This window comes from Lissotriton helveticus, chromosome 8 (assembly GCF_964261635.1).
Source record: "Lissotriton helveticus chromosome 8, aLisHel1.1, whole genome shotgun sequence".
Lineage (NCBI taxonomy): Eukaryota > Metazoa > Chordata > Amphibia > Caudata > Salamandridae > Lissotriton > Lissotriton helveticus.
Genome location: NC_136069.1, coordinates 71,876,878 through 71,895,685, shown reverse-complemented (window position 1 = coordinate 71,895,685; position 18,808 = coordinate 71,876,878). Strand labels below are relative to the sequence as shown.

The following is an 18,808-nucleotide window of genomic DNA, read 5'->3' as shown; positions in this document are numbered from 1 at the left end:
CTTGAACGTAATGTCTTTTGAATCAGATGAGCACAGCTTTCTGGCTGGAGCACAGCGTGGAGCAAGGTTTTTAAAAGGATTCCAGCCGACACAGGTGGTCCAGGCGACCTACTGTGGATGGATGGATGGATAGATAGATATAGCTCCTCCCTTAGCTGTATCTTTCTTTCACCTCATCCTGTTGGCTGTATGGTGTATCTTGCCACCTTCCTGGAAGGACTACTTTCCATCTTAAATGTGCACTCAGTCATGACCCGGTTGCAAACAATTCTTCATCTGCTTGAGAGGGAGAGGTGTGGCGCCGCGGCCAGGGTGACTGACGTTGGAATCTGGGGATCACGGTTCGATCCCCGGAACCGGCGGCAGATTAGCCCAGCACCATGTGACTCTGGGCAATAGCTTGCTTAATCTTCCCGACGGCCCCCAGCGCCTAGAGACCCTTACGGGTGATTGTGCGCTTTACAAATGTGGATTATTATATGCATTATGTCGTGACGTGTCCCCCAGTTTAGTCAAAAGTAACGGGCCTGGCTTCATATGAGAAGCAGCTTTGTTTGTATAGGACCTGTTCATTAAAGCTTGAACTATTGGCTTTGGCAATACTAATTTTGAATAGACTTTGTGAATGGCAGAAATGTTTTAAATCGCTGCTTTCACTAGTAGGCATCTGGGCCATAAACCAAAGTAGCCTTTCCCTGAGCCTGTTCCCGGGCAGTGTAGTGTGATTTCCTCAGATGTCGTGTGATGTCACTTCCAGTGCTGTCATCGCTATGTTAATTAGTGGGTTTTAAACGTGATCGCCCCTGCCTCCTGTGGCCATGGAATGCTGTTTAGTAGCTCTTGACGGCTCTTTCACCTGCCTGCTGCCGGTCGGGTCTGTTTGGAGTACTTCCCCCAGGTAAACATTAACATTATCTCGGCTGGAAAGGAACACCGCGTCCCGAGGCCGGGCCCCGCTCTGCGCATGCCCGGCTGGGTCTCGAGCTGGGGAAGGTCACGGGAGTTTTTCTTCTGCACATAGCGGGTGGGGTGATTGCTTTTATTCATATCTGCCTGAGCCGGTGGGGTGACTTTTTTTTTATTCCTTTCTGCTCACAGCTCACCAAAGTGACCTTTAATTGTGGTCTGATCGGTTAATTATAATGTTATTTTACAGGGTTCCTCCTGAAATGAAGGGAAACTGACCCCAGAAGATGCTCGCATTGCTGTCCAGGAAGACAAGATGCCGGTCTGTGAAGGTAATACTACACTTTTTACTTATTTTTTTTTTTACAAAAGAAATAGCAGAAATACAGGGCATACTAGAAACAGGAACTGAGCAGCAGAGTTTCAAATGTACCGTAAAATTAATGAGGAAAACCTACCAGAAAAAAAAATCACTACTCTAGGGGCAACCTATAGTAGAGGTGTGCTGGGCAGCCGCCCAGGGCGCCACCCCGAGGGGCGCCATATCACAACTGAACACCTCAAATAGATCCTTGGTGCTAGAAGCATTGGGACCTTTCTAAGAGATAAATGCTGCCACTTGTTCCTGTTTTCAGATTCTGGCAGCCAGGACCAGGAACATAAATAAGAATGTTTGTAAAATGCTCTGTATTCATTTGTACATGGTAATGCTGCCTTTTTAATTGAATTATCAGCTATAGGCAGCTTTTGAATACTTTTCAAGTGATTTATTCTTGTGTTTTCTAGTTTTTCCAGGCTTGACGTAAAAGTACTAGTCTTGCTGGTAAAACACTAGCCAAGGGGCAGTACTAGTCTCTAGCAGGAGGGTGAGAGCAACTTTTTTTGTTGTTTCAGTTTTATATAGCCCAAACACCACCAAAGGTATCAGAGCGCTTTACATGAGCACCAGTTACTTTACACAAGGAGACATTCATTTTTTGTAGTTTTGGGGAGATTAGGTGATTTGCCCAGAATCACAAGATGTTCAGCTGACGCCGAGACTCTAACCCAGTTTCCCAGCTCAGTTGTCGGCAGCTCTGGCCTTTTCGACACATATATCTCGTCATCTCCTTTTGCCTGTGGCCCCAAAATCCTTCCATGAGAAATGAGCCAACCTGCTTACCTGTGTACTACTTGACACACAACTATCCCTCTAGCTTGTAAGAGCCTACGGGTATTGATGCGAAACACTTTATGTATGAATTGTGTTGTGTACATGTGTCCATGTGTATAAATGTATATTTATATAGCGCGTACCTAGCTATAAAGTAATGGATCACTCGGTCTATCCGCATTCCATTGCTATGTTTTCTATCTCCTTCATTGCATGAAAGTAGGCATTGGTAAAGCCAAGGAATTCATAGGGTTAAGCTGATGATGTTGGGACCGTCCGGAGGTGCTTAGTTTGTATTGAAAGTTGGTATATCAATGTTGCACAAATGTTGGCAAGCTTTCCGGCTCAGCAACCCAGGAAAACGCAACTACACAAAGCCAGGCAGGTATGGCAGAGTGACTTGGACATGACCGATGCTGGTCCTACTGCTGCGAAGCGACAAGGCGGGTGTCACTGAACGGTAGGCACCGTCTGATACACTTTAAATGCATCAACAGGGTATACGTCACTCCCAACAGACTTTTTTTGCTATGGCCTGCGGGAATCCCCGAAATGTGACCGGTGTGCGGCGCAAGAGGTTGTGGGACTTTATAGTTAGGCTCAGCTTTCACTCGTGCCCCCGCAATGCAAGGCTTATGACCTCGCATAGTGCATCACTCATGACATGGTTAGTGACATCACTGACGACATCATATTTTCAAAAAGTTTGAGTGTTAAATATATATACCAAGGTGTTTTGGTGAATTAGTGGGTGTATGAGTGCCTGTATGGATGATTCAGTGGGTGCGTGACTGACTGTATAAGTGAGTGATTAGGTGTCTCACTAACTTTTTGTGTGAATGTTTGTATCAGTCTGTCAGTTGGTGTCTAAATGGCTATAAGGGTGTGTAGTATGTATGTGAGTGACTGTATAGGTGATTGGTTGTCTGAGTACATGTATAGGTGTCTGAGTGTCTGTGAGGGTGTGTGTGACTGTCTGTAGGGATGAGTGAGTCAGTCACATTATGGTTTAGTGTGAGGGTCTGTATGGGTGAGTGAGTGTTCGTATCGCTGTGTGGGTGAAAGGATGTGTGCGTGCGTGTGAGGGTGAGTAACTGGGTATGTGAAAGGCAGTAAAGGTGAGTGATGGGGTATATGAGTGACTATGGGTGGGTGGGTGAGTGAATGTGAGAGTAGCTGTGTGAATGTGGGAGTAGCTGTATGGGTGAGTGTGTGCTTGTGAGTGGCTGTATGGGTGAGTGTGCATGTGTCTGTGAGAGTATAGGTGAGTGAATATGTGTTGGTAACAGTGTGAGTAAGTGTGTGTGTGTGTAACTGTATGGGCGACTAAGTGGCTGTGTTATTGACTGTATGTGTTAGTAAGTAGGTGTGTGAGTAGCTCTATGGGTGACTGCCCCAGTGTGTGAGTGGCTGTATGGGTGAGTGAGTGGATGTGTGTGTAGATCTAGGAATGGGTGAGTGGATGTGTGAGTTCTGGTATGGGTTTGTGAATTGGTGTAAGGGAGTGGGTGTATGAAAGGTTTTATGGGGTGTGAGTGGGTGCGTTAGTGATTTTGTGGATGATGTCATTAATGATTCCATCGGTGATGTCACTGACCATGTCATGAGTGATGTAATATGTGAGGTCATAAGCAGTACATTGCAGGGGCACAAGTTATAGTTAGCTCAGTTAACTAGAACTGCTGAATTTCACTGGTTTTGTATGAGTGAAACCTGAGCCTCACTATAACATCCCTGTAATCTCGGTTTTTTAGGTCTCGACTACGGCATTGCTTTAGTAATGCTTGTTTGTCGAGATTATAGTAAGGCTTTTAAAAGTCTACCCAAACTGCGGATCGGGTACAGTGCATGTGACCACAACCACGCGCTCGTGCGCGCGCTCTCCGCCTCTGCTGCCACTTCAGCTCACCAGGCTGCACACCCCCCTCACTCTCCATATGCTCGCGCGCCTTTCCTTTGATCTCACAGGCTCCGCCCCCCCCCCCACATCAGACTTGAAAGAAATGCGCTCCCTCGCCACGCCGAGAGCTTGTTATTTATATAGTATTGTGGCAGTCACCTTACTTTTCTGCAGCATGTCCCAACTCTTTAACAACAGATATGTCGATGCTAAACACACCGCATTGCTTCCCGGAGTAGAGCACAGTTCATTGTGGTATATATTGCGATGAGTCTGTTGGGAAATCCCCTTTCTACTTTGCTGACTTCTCATACCTTAAACCCCAGTTTTTCTTGCTGTTCCTATGGTATCAAACAATTTTCATAAGTTCCTCCGTTGCCCAATCATTCACTTTAAAGGCCATTTTGGGCACATGGAAATGTAGGTGTTTTGAGGCATCCTCGTTGAACTTTTGACAAACTATTACTAACGCTGGAGCCCTCCTCAAACAGCATGATTATTTTCTCACCTGTTTATCTTGTATTCTTCTTCCAGGCGTGTTCGCTTTGGCGAGTTGCTCATGTTTAGACAATGAGCACTGGGCAGTGAACGGTCAGTCGTGCTTAAAATTGGTGTCCTTGAGATAAAAGCCATCCACAGAAGGCATCGGCTTGTGTTGTCTACTCTCGTAGCATTGGCTGTAAATAATTATGATTTATATGATGTCATCAACGGAAAAAGATCGATGGTTTATAATTTGAGGTGTGCTACTTATTCATATTGGAGGAACAAGGTCTGCTTTGATCGACAAAATACATTAACTATTGATTAGAAACACAAAGGGAAAAACGAAGATTTTCGGGAAAATACTTGTTTTGCAATAACCGTGTTTGTTTTTCGTTTCTAGGTCGTAACTTTATATTTTCATTTAATGGAGCAGTAAAGGCTATGTAATGAGTTTGTTTTATCCTGAGCCCATTGCAGGCAACATTTTCTCATTTCATTCTCCCATAACTACACCACCAGTAATTCTCAATAAGTGTGCCTATTTTTGGTCGTATAATTTTACGTTTCCCATTTAGATTGCATCATATTCTACCATTTTAGATTTTAGATTGTATGTATGTGCGAGGTATCTTAAATAAGTTGCGGTAACATTTTCTCTACACTACAACTTTACTTCTAATACTTTCTACACAATTAAGTTCATTTATCTCATTAATGACAATAATACTGTTAATACATTAAAGCAATAAGGTGAAATGAGGATCTTGGTGATAAAGACACATAAGATGCGACCCTTATCTGAATGCACCCTGAGAGCAGCAATCAATGCTGTCCGTGCACTTCTGGGGGCGGATAAAAGGTGCAGAGTTATGGACAGTTAGACGCCTTCTTAGACTACTTCCTGGAAAATATAGACCCAGAATGCTGCAGTAATTTAGTCATGAATAGATTAAGAAAGTCACTTTAGCAAACCTGTGGAAAGAGATTCAAATTAGTTAAATGCACATTAGTGGTTTCTGGTTTACAAAAACGGATTTACCAATTTTCTCATTTGAGAAGCCAAAGAATACTCTGTTGTCTCGGTTTTTTTGCACAAAAACACAAGAGAAGGACAATCATTCATATGCTCTGACCGGAAATGGTTTGACTAAAGAACGAGATGACTATTAAGGTTTCCAATCTAGTCTTTCTTGAGATCAGCAAAAGCAACATGTGTGCAATTTCGGCAATATGCTCTTCTGGATATCAAATGTGCTGCAGAGTATCAAACAATATCTTTAGAAATTGTGTGAAATATTTAAGGACTGGCTAGAGAATTTCAACATTAACATTTGTCAAAAATGATACTATGCCAGTATTACAGTTTTGATTAGCTTGAAATGGATTGTAGATTTAATTTCATGATTGGCAGTCAGTCCTATGATCAAATAAGCAGTTCCTTTAGCTCTTACTATTTCTTGGTATTCTACAGACCATACATTGCTTGTGATATGAAAACTTTTTTCGCCCTCACTCTATCTATCCGTCTGTCTATCTATCGCCCTCACTCTATCCATCTGTCTATTGCCCGTACATTCAGCACCACCACAGCATCACTCAGCACCACCACAGCATCACTCAGCACCACCACAGCATCACTCAGCACCACCACAGCATCACTCAGCACCACCACAGCATCACTCAGCACCACCACAGCATCACTCAGCACCACCACAGCATCACTCAGCACCACCACAGCATCACTCAGCACCACCACAGCATCACTCAGCACCACCACAGCATCACTCAGGGGCACCACAGCATCACTCAGGGGCACAACAACATCACTATGCGCTACCACAGCATCACTGAACGCAACAGCATCACTCGTCGCCACCACATCACTCAGCGCCACCACAGCATCAATCTGTGCAACCATTCAACAACTGGTTCAAATATGTTCTCTCAATGTTTCAACTATAAATGTCACAAAAAGATGTTCATATTTCACTTCTGTTCTTGGATTTTCGTCACAATAAAATACACTGAACATAATCTTCACAAAAGTTATTTACAAAAGTTTAAGCTATTGCCATTATAAATAACAATAACTTTTATTTACGTATTGATTATTAAAAAAATTAAAAGCCATTATTTGTCATAGCAATACATCTAAGTCACGTAAATACAACAGATATTGCATTACAAATGCTATAGGTGTCACATTTGTGAAAGTTATAACTATCGGCATTGTAAATGACAAAGCTATTAATTTCGCTATTTTCAAAACCAACACATAAATTTGTCATTTACAATACCAATAGCTCACACTTTCCTGATGCGAGACCTATTGCATTGCAAATGCTTGTTCATTGTGGCCCCCTTCCCTGGGAAGTATTGCGTCCTGGGGACCCCATCCTCTGGGGCCATGCATTTTTTGAATAGGGAGGGGTGCTGCGAGGCCCCCCTCTTTGGAACCCCATCCCTCAGGTCCAGCCGTTTCTTTTTTGAAAAATGTGTTTTAAATTAAAGGAAGGGAAGGCCAGGTGGCCCCTTTCCCGGGCTGATTTTAGCACCAGGGGCCCCATCCCCTGGGACCTGCTCTTTTATTTCTTTTATTTAAAAATGTTATTAAAAAAATAAGGGACGGGGGGGGCGCATGGGCCCCCCCACCCCTAGGCCATTCTGGCCCCGGGGACCCCATCTTCCTGGGGCCTGGCCACAATAAAGGCCTCCCCCACATTAATATTTAAGGTGGACCTTGATGCATAATAAACCCCAGGGCATTTTAAACCCCAGGAGGGGGGGCATGAGCCCCCCCTCCCATAATTTGAAATGCCCCCGGGACCTGGCCTACCCAGGTGCTGATAATGAACAAATCATTTTTTGTTTTAATTTTCAGACGGATCCGTGGGTCCCGACAAAAAAAACCCTGCTTTTGTTTGGCCCTGCAGGGATGGAAGCTATGTAGGTAAAGAAAGGGCCCAGTTTTTCAGATGTAGCGTTCATTGACAAACATGCATGGGAATGGCAGGGGTCCAATCAGCAGGCCTGGCAGCAAGGCTGCAGTGACAGCCACGACTGGAAGTCTCTGAGTCACAGCAGCAGGACGTGCAGGACGCTGACGTGAAATATTACGTAACGAGAAGGTGTCCGAACTTGCATATTCACTCACCAGCCTGCCTCTACGTTCCTCTCAGTGTGATTAAGTTCACACACCAGAGATTTGTTGCTAACCTGAATGTCGCACATGCTTTAATTATGTGTGATCTGTGAGCAATGAAAGCTTGTAATGATCTGCCCTGCTGGCTCTGGTGCAGGCAGTGAAAGCTTGTACTGATCTGCCCTGCTGCCTCTGGTGCAGGCAGTGAAAGCTTCTACTAATCTGCCCTGCTGGCTCTGGTGCAGGCAGTGAAAGCTTGTACTGATCTGCCCTGCTGGCTCTGGTGCAGGCAGTGAAAGCTTGTACTGATCTGCCCTGCAGCATAATGTCTGGAAGCAATAAAAGGACTGTACTAATCTGCCCTGCAGCATCCAATCTGCAGGGCAGCGAAAGCTTGTATTGATCTGCCCTGCTGCCTCTGGTGCAGGCTGTGAAAGCTTGTACTAATAGGCCCTGCTGCCTCTGGTGCAGGCTGTGAAAGCTTGTATTGATCTGCCCTGCTGCCTCTGGTGAAGGCAGTGAAAGCTTGTACTGATCTGCCCTGCTGCCTCTGGTGCAGGCAGTGAAAGCTTGTACTAATAGGCCCTGCTGCCTCTGGTGCAGGCAGTGAAAGCTTGTACTGATCTGCCCTGCTGGCTCTGGTGCAGGCAGTAAAAGCTTGTACTAATAGGCCCTGCTGCCTCTGGTGCAGGCAGTGAAAGCTTGTACTGATCTGCCCTGCTGGCTCTGGTGCAGGCAGCGAAAGCTTGTACTGATCTGCCCTGCTGCCTCTGGTGCAGGCTGTGAAAGCTTGTATTGATCTGCCCTGCTGCCTCTGGTGCAGGCAGTAAAAGCTTGTACTAATAGGCCCTGCTGCCTCTGGTGCAGGCAGTGAAAGCTTGTACTGATCTGCCCTGCTGCCTCTGGTGCAGGCAGTAAAAGCTTGTACTAATAGGCCCTGCTGCCTCTGGTGCAGGCAGTGAAAGCTTGTATTGATCTGCCCTGCTGCCTCTGGTGCAGGCAGTAAAAGCTTGTACTAATAGGCCCTGCTGCCTCTGGTGCAGGCAGTGAAAGCTTGTATTGATCTGCCCTGCTGCCTCTGGTGCAGGCAGTGAAAGCTTGTATTGATCTGCCCTGCTGCCTCTGGTGCAGGCAGTGAAAGCTTGTACTGATCTGCCCTGCTGCCTCTGGTGCAGGCAGTAAAAGCTTGTACTAATAGGCCCTGCTGCCTCTGGTGCAGGCAGTGAAAGCTTGTACTGATCTGCCCTGCTGGCTCTGGTGCAGGCAGTAAAAGCTTGTACTAATAGGCCCTGCTGCCTCTGGTGCAGGCAGTGAAAGCTTGTACTGATCTGCCCTGCTGGCTCTGGTGCAGGCAGCGAAAGCTTGTACTGATCTGCCCTGCTGCCTCTGGTGCAGGCAGCGAAAGCTTGTACTAATAGGCCCTGCTGCCTCTGGTGCAGGCTGTGAAAGCTTGTATTGATCTGCCCTGCTGCCTCTGGTGCAGGCAGTGAAAGCTTGTATTGATCTGCCCTGCTGCCTCTGGTGCAGGCAGTGAAAGCTTGTACTGATCTGCCCTGCTGCCTCTGGTGCAGGCAGTAAAAGCTTGTACTAATAGGCCCTGCTGCCTCAGGTGCAGGCAGTGAAAGCTTGTACTGATCTGCCCTGCTGGCTCTGGTGCAGGCAGTAAAAGCTTGTACTAATAGGCCCTGCTGCCTCTGGTGCAGGCAGTGAAAGCTTGTACTGATCTGCCCTGCTGGCTCTGGTGCAGGCAGCGAAAGCTTGTACTGATCTGCCCTGCTGCCTCTGGTGCAGGCTGTGAAAGCTTGTATTGATCTGCCCTGCTGCCTCTGGTGCAGGCAGTAAAAGCTTGTACTAATAGGCCCTGCTGCCTCTGGTGCAGGCAGTGAAAGCTTGTACTGATCTGCCCTGCTGCCTCTGGTGCAGGCAGTAAAAGCTTGTACTAATAGGCCCTGCTGCCTCTGGTGCAGGCAGTGAAAGCTTGTACTGATCTGCCCTGCTGGCTCTGGTGCAGGCAGCGAAAGCTTGTACTGATCTGCCCTGCTGCCTTTGGTGCAGGCAGTGAAAGCTTGTACTAATCTGCCCTGCTGGCTCTGGTGCAGGCAGCGAAAGCTTGTACTAATCTGCCCTGCAGCATCCAATCTGCAGGGCAGCGAAAGCTTGTATTGATCTGCCCTGCTGCCTCTGGTGCAGGCTGTGAAAGCTTGTATTGATCTGCCCTGCTGCCTCTGGTGCAGGCAGTGAAAGCTTGTACTGATCTGCCCTGCTGGCTCTGGTACAGGCAGTAAAAGCTTGTACTAATAGGCCCTGCTGCCTCTGGTGCAGGCAGTGAAAGCTTGTACTGATCTGCCCTGCTGCCTCTGGTGCAGGCAGTGAAAGCTTGTACTGATCTGCCCTGCTGCCTCTGGTGCAGGCAGCGAAAGCTTGTACTGATCTGCCCTGCTGGCTCTGGTGCAGGCAGTGAAAGCTTGTACTAATCTGCCCTGCTGTATCTGGTGCAGGCAGTGAAAGCTTGTACTAATCTGCCCTGCTGGCTCTGGTGCAGGCAGTGAAAGCTTGTACTAATCTGCCCTGCTGGCTCTGGTGCAGGCAGTGAAAGCTTCTACTAATCTGCCCTGCTGGCTCTGGTGCAGGCAGTGAAAGCTTGTACTGATCTGCCCTGCTGCCTCTGGTACAGGCAGTAAAAGCTTGTACTAATAGGCCCTGCTGCCTCTGGTGCAGGCAGTGAAAGCTTGTATTGATCTGCCCTGCTGGCTCTGGTGCAGGCAGTGAAAGCGTGTACTAATCTGCCCTGCTGCCTCTGGTGCAGGCAGTGAAAGCGTGTACTGATCTGCCCTGCTGCCTCTGGTGCAGGCAGCGAAAGCTTGTACTGATCTGCCCTGCTGCCTCTGGTGCAGGCAGTGAAAGCTTGTACTGATCTGCCCTGCTGCCTCTGGTGCAGGCAGTGAAAGCTTGTACTGATCTGCCCTGCTGCCTCTGGTGCAGGCAGCGAAAGCTTGTACTGATCTGCCCTGCTGCCTCTGGTGCAGGCAGCGAAAGCTTGTACTGATCTGCCCTGCTGCCTCTGGTGCAGGCAGCGAAAGCTTGTACTAATGTGCCCTGCTGTATCTGGTGCAGGCAGTGAAAGCTTGTATTGATCTGCCCTGCTGCCTCTGGTGCAGGCAGTAAAAGCTTCTACTAATCTGCCCTGCTGCCTCTGGTGCAGGCAGTGAAAGCTTGTACTAATCTGCCCTGCTGCCTCTGGTGCAGGCAGTGAAAGCTTGTACTAATCTGCCCTGCTGCCTCTGGTGCAGGCAGTGAAAGCTTGTACTAATCTGCCCTGCTGCCTCTGGTGCAGGCAGTGAAAGCTTGTATTGATCTGCCCTGCTGCCTCTGGTGCAGGCAGCGAAAGCTTGTACTAATGTGCCCTGCTGTATCTGGTGCAGGCAGTGAAAGCTTGTACTAATCTGCCCTGCTGCATCTGGTGCAGGCAGTGAAAGCTTGTACTAATCTGCCCTGCTGCCTCTGGTGCAGGCAGTGAAAGCTTGTACTAATCTGCCCTGCTGCATCTGGTGCAGGCAGCGAAAGCTTGTACTGATCTGCCCTGCTGGCTCTGGTGCAGGCAGCGAAAGCTTGTACTGATCTGCCCTGCTGTATCTGGTGCAGGCAGTGAAAGCTTCTACTAATCTGCCCTGCTGCCTCTGGTGCAGGCAGCGAAAGCTTGTACTAATCTGCCCTGCTGCCTCTGGTGCAGGCAGCGAAAGCTTGTACTAATCTGCCCTGCTGCCTCTGGTGCAGGCAGCGAAAGCTTGTACTGATCTGCCCTGCTGTATCTGGTGCAGGCAGTGAAAGCTTGTACTGATCTGCCCTGCTGCCTCTGGTGCAGGCAGTGAAAGCTTCTACTAATCTGCCCTGCGGCCTCTGGTGCAGGCAGTGAAAGCTTGTACTAATCTGCCCTGCTGTATCTGGTGCAGGCAGTGAAAGCTTGTACTGATCTGCCCTGCTGCCTCTGGTGCAGGCAGTGAAAGCGTGTACTAATCTGCCCTGCTGTATCTGGTGCAGGCAGCGAAAGCTTGTACTAATCTGCCCTGCTGCCTCTGGTGCAGGCAGCGAAAGCTTGTACTGATCTGCCCTGCTGCCTCTGGTGCAGGCAGCGAAAGCTTGTACTGATCTGCCCTGCTGCCTCTGGTGCAGGCAGTGAAAGCTTCTACTAATCTGCCCTGCTGGCTCTGGTGCAGGCAGTGAAAGCTTCTACTAATCTGCCCTGCTGCCTCTGGTGCAGGCAGTGAAAGCTTGTACTGATCTGCCCTGCTGCATCTGGTGCAGGCAGCGAAAGCTTGTACTACCCTGCCCTGCTGCCTCTGGTGCAGGCAGTGAAAGCTTGTACTACCCTGCCCTGCTGCCTCTGGTGCAGGCAGTGAAAGCTTCTACTAATCTGCCCTGCTGCCTCTGGTGCAGGCAGTGAAAGCTTGTACTAATCTGCCCTGCTGCCTCTGGTGCAGGCAGCGAAAGCTTGTACTGATCTGCCCTGCTGCCTCTGGTGCAGGCAGTGAAAGCTTGTACTGATCTGCCCTGCTGCCTCTGGTGCAGGCAGCGAAAGCTTGTACTGATCTGCCCTGCTGCCTCTGGTGCAGGCAGTGAAAGCTTGTACTAATCTGCCCTGCTGTATCTGGTGCAGGCAGTGAAAGCTTGTACTGATCTGCCCTGCTGCCTCTGGTGCAGGCAGTGAAAGCTTGTACTAATCTGCCCTGCGGCCTCTGGTGCAGGCAGTGAAAGCTTGTACTAATCTGCCCTGCTGTATCTGGTGCAGGCAGTGAAAGCTTGTACTGATCTGCCCTGCTGCCTCTGGTGCAGGCAGCGAAAGCTTGTACTACTCTCCCCTGCTGTATCTGGTGCAGGCAGTGAAAGCTTCTACTAATCTGCCCTGCTGCCTCTGGTGCAGGCAGCGAAAGCTTGTACTAATCTGCCCTGCTGCCTCTGGTGCAGGCAGTGAAAGCTTGTGCTGATCTGCCCTGCTGCATCTGGTGCAGGCAGCGAAAGCTTGTACTGATCTGCCCTGCTGCATCTGATGCAGGCAGCGAAAGCTTGTACTGATCTGCCCTGCTGGCCTCTGGTGCAGGCAGCGAAAGCTTGTACTGATCTGCCCTGCTGGCTCTGGTGTAGGCAGTCCAGCTTATACGAATCTGCACCGCTGCCTCTGGTCTGCAGGCAGTGAAATCTTGTACTAGAGGCAGCAGGGCAGATTAGTACAAGCCTTTTATTGGCAGCAGACCAAATACAGGAAGGCAGATCAGTACAAACCCTCCCTGCCTGCACCAGATGCAGCAGGACAGATTAGTACATGCTTTTGATAACAAGCATTGGAAATGCAATAGGTCTCGCAGCATTAGAGTTTGTGCTTTTAGAATTGTTTATGGGTTTTTTTTTAAAATCTTTAGCATTTTTGTTTCCTGTAGGCAATGCTAAAGAATTACAAAGAAAAAAAGCCATAAACAAATCTAAAAGCTCTAACTCAAATGCTCCGAGACCTATTGCACTGTGTGAGGGTGAGGGGTTGAGGGTGAATGCAATAGGTCTCGCATTAGGAAAGTTTGACCTATTGGTATTGTAAATGACACATTTTGTATTTATGTGTTGGTTTTGAAAATAGCAAAATTAATAGCTTTGTCATTTACAATGCCAATAGTTTTAACTTTCGCAAATGTGACACCTATAGCATTTGTAATGCAATATGTGTTGTATTTACGTGACTTAGATGTATTGATATTACAAATAACAATGGCTTTTAATTTTTTAAATAATTAATACTTAAATAAAAGGTATTGTAATTTATAATGGCAATAGCTTAAACTTTTGTAAATAACTTTTGTGAAGATTATGTTCAGTGTATTTTATTGTGACAAAAATCCAAGAACAGAAGTGAAAAAATGTAACATCTTTTTGTGACATTTTGTAATAAAGCTTGAAACATTGACAGAACATATTTGAACCAGTTGTTGTTGAATGGTTGCACAGATTGATGCAGTGGTGGCGCTGAGTGATGTTGTGGTGGCAACGAGTGAGGGCGGTAGAGTGAGGGTGGTAGAGTGAGGGCGGTAGAGTGAGGGTGTGAGGGCGGTAGAGTGAGGGCTGTAGCATGAGGGTGGTAGAGTGGTAGAGTGAGGGCGGTAAAGTGGTAGAGTGAGGGTGGTAGAGTGAGGGCGGTAGAGTGGTAGAAGTACAGGCTTACCTGACTCTTCGCATGCACCCATTCAGTTGTTGGCCTCTCAGCTGAGTCTGCCAACTAGACAACAAAGTGGAGGTGGAGCGGTTAACTAATGAGGCAGTAAAAAAAAATGCGTTCTGAATTAGTGAGACCGTGGCAGAAGTGCAGGCTACCTGACTCTGAACTATCCCACAAAGTGGGTCATCACACTGCCCTCCAAAAACTAACAAAGGGAGCTAAGCATGAATGCCGAGAGGCGAGTGAGATACTAGCGCTGCCTGCTCTGTAAGCATTAGAAACAAAAGTGCGTGGCAGAAGTACAGGCTACCGGACTCTTCGCACGCACCCATTCAGTTGTTGGCCTCTCAGCTGAGTCTGCCAACTAGACAAAAAATCTCAATTTACTAAACTACCCATAAAACGGTAATGGGATCCATGCCTCGTGCGGCGGGGATTATTCAAGCAGAGTCCCGCTCGCGGGCAGATGTCAGAGGGGGCGGGGGTGGGATGCGCGCGCTCTGGATGAAGTCGGCCGAGCTCTTCCTGAGCCCTCGGGTCCCGCTCGTGCAATCAGGACATGCCGTGGATCACATAACATGAGCAAGACCAGCAAGTAGCACAAATTGATGCGGAGACCACAAGACGCAGCCGAGGGCCTGAGTGCATTTCTTCTTAGAGGGTGGATTTTAAGTGAAGCACGTAGGAGGTTACCATGGGTAACATGAGGGAATGAGGTAGCATGAAATGGAGGAAATCAAGCAAATGTGCAATAGCAAATGTGACACCTATAGTATTTGTAATGCAATATGTGTTGTATTTATGTGAGACTTGGATATATTGATATTACAAATAACAATGGCTTTTTTTAAAATAATAATAATAATACTTAAATAAAAGTTGTGTAGAGAGAGAGAGTGCGAGAGAGGTGTGTAGAGAGAGAGAGAGATAGTAAGAGTACGCGAGGTGTGTAGAGAGAGAAAGATATGCATATAGAGAGAGAGAGATGCATATAGAGAGAGAGAGGTGTGTAGAGAAAGAGAGAGAGAGAGGTGTGTGGAGAGAGAGTTAGAGAGAGCGATGTGTAGAGAGAGAGCTTGTGCTCTCCTGGCTCCTCGGGTCGGTTTAGTGTTAACACGTAATTGACAAACCCATCGTCAAGCAGGATGCCTCTGTCTATGTTGTTGCCCACTGGCGCCTGATGTCTGTTTCAAGCAGAAGAGCTGGAGAAGGCGGATGCACATGCTGCTAAGGGAGAAGGGAGGGGGTACCCCCATAAGAATGGCTCTGTCTGCCTTGTCCCCAGTGGCGCCAGTTGTCGGTTCCAAAGTAACACTTGCTAATTAATAATTGTAGCAGAGAAAATGAAAAAAAACGACACAGATGTGTACCAACAGAGTGTAGAACCGGTATTTCTGTAACAAAATGCACAACCACGCAAATGTTTTTCCCTTCAGTAAATACTTAATGTAATAAAAGCGCTTGTTTTTTGAAAATTACCTTGCATCTCGCAAACAGAATTCCTTAATGCACGCGCTCTATATATTGTGGAACAAGCATACTAAGCCCTGTTGAGTTTTCAAACCACATGTAATATAATTGGGCATGTATGAAAATGAACTGTGCTTCCCTTGTGTACTTGTACACAAATGTAAAGGAGTAGTGCGAAATAATTCCAGGCTGTATCCTGAAAAGCGATCTTTACAGGTTATAGGTTGAATCCCTTCAATCTTGTACGTTTGTTTCGGTACGTTTGTTTCGCTACCAAGTGAAATGTTGGTGGTTTGCATGTAAGAAGGGATAGATGTTATATTTGTCTCAAAATACGTAGCAAAATAATTAGATGTATTAATTTAGTGTAAACTTTTAAAGCTTGTAGAGATTTCCCTGCATTGGGATCTTCATTATGCCCCGTTAGTTATTGTCACACCTCTCGGTTTTAGTAAAAAAAAAAAAAATTTCATCCACCCCAGAGACTTAATTGCAATTAAATAAAACTTCTAAATTCACCGATGCACAGAGACATACAAACGCGCAAGCACAGATGAAAAAAAAACGTGCAAACACAGACCAGGCACACCTTTTGGAAACCCATCCACTTGCAGCCGTATACACTGATGTATGCAACTACACATGCATGCAGCGACCAGCACATACAAACCTACACACGCACATAAATATACACACAAAAAAAGCATGCACAAACATATAGGGCATTAGCAATTTACACACACATAAACAAGCACACATATGCAGGCACTCCTACATACCTACACATATTCACACTCAAACACACATGCATGGAGGCATGCTCCCGCACATATACACGCACACGCTCTTGTCTGTGAAGCGACTTTAATGAAACATTTATTTTAATCCTTCAAAAAATGCAACATTTTAAAGTGCTAATACGGTGGCAGCATGTGGGAATGCCCTCTGTGTGGGAGTACACATACTAAACGTGGTTAGTGGGCATGTGAAGCGTACGCTGTGTGGGAGGCGGGTTCAAATAAAGGCATGGACACATGCTCCCGCACATATATACAAACACTCTCTTGTCTGTCATGCGACTTTAATTAAAAATTTATTTTAGCCCTTTAATAAATGCAAACTTTTACATTGCTAAGACGGTGGCAGTGGGTGGGCATGTCCTCTGTGGGGGAGTACACAAAGTAAACGGGGCAGTGGGCGGGTGGAAGCGTCAGATGTGTGGGAGGTGGGTGCAACTAAAGGCACTGAGGCATGCTCACGCACATATACACTCACACGCTCTCGTCTAAAATGCGTCTTTAAATAAATGTTTATTTTAAGACTTTATAATTTTAAGACTTTAAAATATTTAAACTTTGACAGTGCTAAAACGGTGGCAGCGGGTGTAAATGGCCTCTGTCTGGATGGACGCAGGGGCAGTGGGCGGGTGGAAGCGTCCGCTGTGTGGGAGGCGGGTGCAAGTAAAGACAGGGCAGCTGGTGGAAATAAAACTGCTAAAATGAAATGGAAGAAGGGAGTAGGTGCATGCGAGATGGTAGCGTCCGCTGTGTGGGAGGCGGGTGCAAGTAAAGACAGGGGAGCTGGTGGAAATAAAACTGCTAAAAGGAAATGGAAGAAGGGAGTAGGTGCACGCGAGATGGAAGCGTCCGCGGTGTGGGAGGCGGGTGCGAGTAAAGACGAGAGCTGCTAAAAGGGAAACTGCTGAGAGGGATTGGGATAAAGGAGGGGGTACATGCGAAACAAGACGGAGGGAAGAGAGGGGAGGGGGGAGGAGAAATGCGAGGGGCCAGAGCGGGTAAAATAAACAAGACGGAGGGAAGGGAGGGGGGAGGAGAAATGCGACACGGCGGGAAGGGGCAGGCAGGATGACTCAGGGGAGGGGGCGGAGCGGGGCAGAGCGGCATGTGGGTGTGAAGAAGCCGGGCCTTTGAAGTGAAGCTAAGCTTCACTTCAAAGGTGTCGGAGGAATGCGGGCGGCTGTGCACGCGCTTTTAAGCTCAATGCACATGCGCATTGAGCTTAAAAGTCACGGGCACTGCAAGGAATCGCCACGATTCCTTGCAAGTTAGATAAAGTCTGGATGAGCCCCTATAGTCTCGCTTGCTCGATGCGCATGCGCATCGACAGGCGAGACCTAAAAAGTATAGGCGACCACGATGGCCGCTCCGAACTGAAGCTCCATGGCGGACCAGCTCTCTAACATCCAAAGCAGCACCTTACCGGGATCAAATTCCCTCTGGACGCATATTTCCCACAATCTGAATGCTGCCTGATCTCAACGAGCATAAAACCGCCTTTCTGTGATTCGGATTATCCGCGTAATGTCTTGCGGAGTCCCCGTACGGGAGCGAGCTAAGACGGCGCCCGGAGATCTACGCGGGAGGACGGGAGCCAGATACCGTGATGCCGCTTATTTTCCACTTGAACTCCCAGTAGTAGTCCATCTCACCCAGCAGTAGAGCAGTACTGTCGGCCGATCTCTTGGGGGTAGCTTCCTCGAGGAGGAGTTGGTTAATGATACCCCCTGCGGTGCTGGCATGGCGAAACCTGTCTCCCCCCTCTTTTGCGACACACTCGAACTGCCGCCGGAGATCTGGGGCGGAATTCATCCACGGGGCTCAGCTCGTGATTCTTTCGGATCGTTCTGATCATTTTGCTGCGGTATGGAGACAAGATCGTTAATTGAAAGGTCTCCATTTCACAGAGGTTCTGCCAGGACATAATGGTGGCCAGTTGAATCTGCTCTGAGCAGAACGACTCCCGAATCTCTGGATGGGTGACAATAGCTCTGATTGTCCCCTGATTAATACTTGTGGCAGACACCTACGGGCCCGCATCACCACCCAAGCACACACTGGCTGTCCTTCCCTCACCCCCTCTACTAAACTCAACATCTAGTACCTCCCATACGCGGCACAGACAATCCTTTCACGAGCTTCCCCTCCTGGGCAGCAAGCAGGGGAGAATCCATTCGCTCAAGGGGATGCCTGACTCCAACATGGCAGCTGTGGGAGTCACGATCATCAGGATGAAGCAATTGAGGGATCTCAAACTACATGGGTGCCTGACCTCGTCTTGGCCTCCGCACAAATGGACTAAACTCCTAGGCTCCTGACATCTATTCTTCTATTCCTCACCCTTGAAACACCTCCACACACACTGGACTCCCTGGACTGGCACTTCGAGGTTACTCTAGCGAGACTAAAGGTGCTCCCCCTCCACCCTGGCTCACCCACCTTGACTTTAATTTTGGGATCTTCCTCTGACCGTTGAGACCTATCTAGCTGACCAATGCCCGGTGGAGCTACCTGCTAGCTGAAAAGGAGTTGGACTGTGGATTTCCCCTGCGACCATCACCTACCCAGCCAGACTTTGGGCAGACTTTCCTTAGTCTGTCGTTTTCTCCCCCTACCCTTTTTCCTTTCTCCCACCCCTTCTACGCTCCACTTTTCTCGTCTTCCTATACTCTTTAAAATGTTTTGCTTCTTAAACGAGACCTTGCTATTTGGCCCAGGCCCGGAGGAGCTACCTGATAGCTAAAGAGGAGATGGG

The 18,808-nt window shown here is 47.9% G+C and overlaps 1 protein-coding gene across 2 annotated transcripts in view; it reads left to right on the top strand.

Annotated features, from left to right (window-relative positions):
- Positions 1–18,808, top strand: part of NR1I2 (nuclear receptor subfamily 1 group I member 2) — a 363,371-nt gene that overhangs the window by 101,401 nt on the left and 243,162 nt on the right. Inside the window, exon 2 of one of the 2 annotated variants that reach the window (XM_078656650.1) lies at positions 1,157–1,238. The exons of the other annotated variant lie outside the window; for it this stretch is intronic. The gene's annotated coding sequence lies outside the window, so the exon portion shown is untranslated. The remainder of the gene's footprint in view (positions 1–1,156; positions 1,239–18,808) is intronic. 2 annotated transcript variants of the gene reach the window in all.